Source organism: Bison bison, unplaced genomic scaffold, assembly GCF_000754665.1.
Source record: "Bison bison bison isolate TAMUID 2011002044 unplaced genomic scaffold, Bison_UMD1.0 scf7180017846696, whole genome shotgun sequence".
In the NCBI taxonomy this organism is placed as follows: domain Eukaryota; kingdom Metazoa; phylum Chordata; class Mammalia; order Artiodactyla; family Bovidae; genus Bison; species Bison bison.
Genome location: NW_011477269.1, coordinates 15,616 through 17,694, shown reverse-complemented (window position 1 = coordinate 17,694; position 2,079 = coordinate 15,616). Strand labels below are relative to the sequence as shown.

The 2,079-nt window shown below is 46.3% G+C and overlaps 1 pseudogene; it reads right to left on the bottom strand.

Moving 5' to 3' along the window:
• Nucleotides 1–1,029: 1,029 nt before the first annotated feature.
• Nucleotides 1,030–1,566, bottom strand: LOC104989024 (annotated as a pseudogene).
• Nucleotides 1,567–2,079: the final 513 nt, after the last annotated feature.

Genomic DNA, 2,079 nt, shown 5'->3' with positions numbered 1-2,079 from the left:
TTAGTGCTTCCTTAAAGTTATCTTCTCTTTTCACTAAAAACAAACACAGAGCCATTTTAAAATCTGCATTTTAACGTTTACTTTATTTACCTGTTTATACATAACCTTCTTCTAGAAAGGGTTTAAGGTGGCTTGAAAGAAACCACAAGTACACTAAGTAATTATAACAGAAGAATCAGAAATGAAACTATGCAAACTGCTTATACAATCCTATTTGTTTGCTCTGGATGGACCACAAATTTTGGTCTAACCTTTTTAGCAGGCAGTCAGAAAAGGAAACTTAATTAGTTACATCATTTAGTGTCTATAAAACAAAAACAAACCAATTACCCAAGGGAAACACTGTTATTCCTACTATTAAGACCAGAAAGAAATTTCTCTTAAGAGGCTTCATGAAGAGGTCAGTGTATGATGTAATAATCAGTGTTCTCAGTAACAACCTAATGGGAGACACAAAGATGAATTTCACAGGGCTCCCTCTTCGACACAGGCAGATGGCATCACAGCAACTTGAAAATCAGGAAAAACGATTTTATCACGAGTCTGGGGGTTGATGGGAGAATACAATATAATACGGTCCAGGTACTCCATTCTCTCTGCTCGGCGAAGCCAGATACATTTTAGAACAAGAGAGTTGAACCCAGTACCCAGAGTGACTCCAGAGAAGTCCTGAAACCCCTAAAATTCTCTGCAACATTTCCAGAATAGCTGCTTCAACAATTTCTGAATCTTCTTGACAGAGAAAAACACAGGTTTTTATCAGATACTCAACGTACCCAGGTGATACACACAAGTTAGGAACCATGTCTTTAGATAATCTAGAGAATTAAGCAGACTACAAATTATACACGGCTATTCAAATACTTTTCTTACAACCTATTTCCCCGCCTCTGACAAAAAGAACCTTTTTTGTTGCCATTTGGTGCCTTGGCTAAGGTTGCGTCTGGGCTGGAGGAAGGGCTGGAGCGGAGATCTCAAGGCCAGGAGAGGCAGGGGGGTCCCACAGAGGCAGCCGGGCTTTGGAGGCTCCTAGTCGCACTGGAAGGAGAGCTTTTCGAAGAGATACTCGGCCAGCCCGGCCTGCAGCCCAGCCTGAGGGCTGGTTATCTTGCGCAAGTTGGCCAGGTGGTCACCCATCTTCTTAAGGAGCATCATCTCGTCCTCCAGGAAGCGGCGCTCCAGGAACTCGCAGAGCTGGACATCAGCGCTTGCACGACCCAGGGCATGCAGATCCAGTAGCGCCTGGTTCAGGCTTTTCTCCAGGGCCACAGCGTACTCCATGGCCTCCACGCTGGCATTCCACTTCTCTGGGGACAGCGTCTGTCCACTCTGGACCAGGGCGCCATCACCCCAGGACTTTCGCATCTTCAAGAGAAGCTGGGCGCCCTCCTGCTTCTCCTTAGCCAACATCCTGAAGAAATGGCCCACACCATTCATAGCCATTCCACTGCCTTCAAAGTAAACGCTCAGGGAGACGTAGGTGGATGAGACCTCTAGGTGCAGTTTGATCAGGCGGCTGGCCGCTGCTTCCATCTCGGGAGAACTCTGCTGGATCTGGGTGCTCATGGTTAGCAGTGAGCAGGACTTCTCCACAAACTGCTGTGAGGCTGGTCTCAGAAGTGGGGGATAAGTCCAGAAGATTGTGCCGGAAGCTGTGGATGAAGGGGTGGGGCTAAAGGGTGGTGGGAGGCAGGAGGAGGGGGAGGCAAGGCCAGGTTGAGAGCACGCAGATTGTTCCATCCAAACGCTGGTGAAGCAAGAGACTGATCTAGGAGGCGTCCAGGTACATTGTCTCTCACTCTAGCTTTTAGGAAGAGTATCTTTCTTTCCTAGTTAGGAAAGAGTCTTTATCATTTTGACCCATTTCTTTCCATAATTCCGAGATGAGATAAGAACGTCCAAGGTAAAAACCTCAAAAAATTGATAGTGAACCTCTTCCAAATCTTCATTTGTGACTTAACACTAGTTTGTTGCTTATTTTAGAGCCTGTTTGAATAGATTTCCCCCTGCTCCTGATCCCTGATGGAGAGGGTACTTTGCCCAGAGCAGTCTTGCCGTCCTGATATAATTATTCAGATC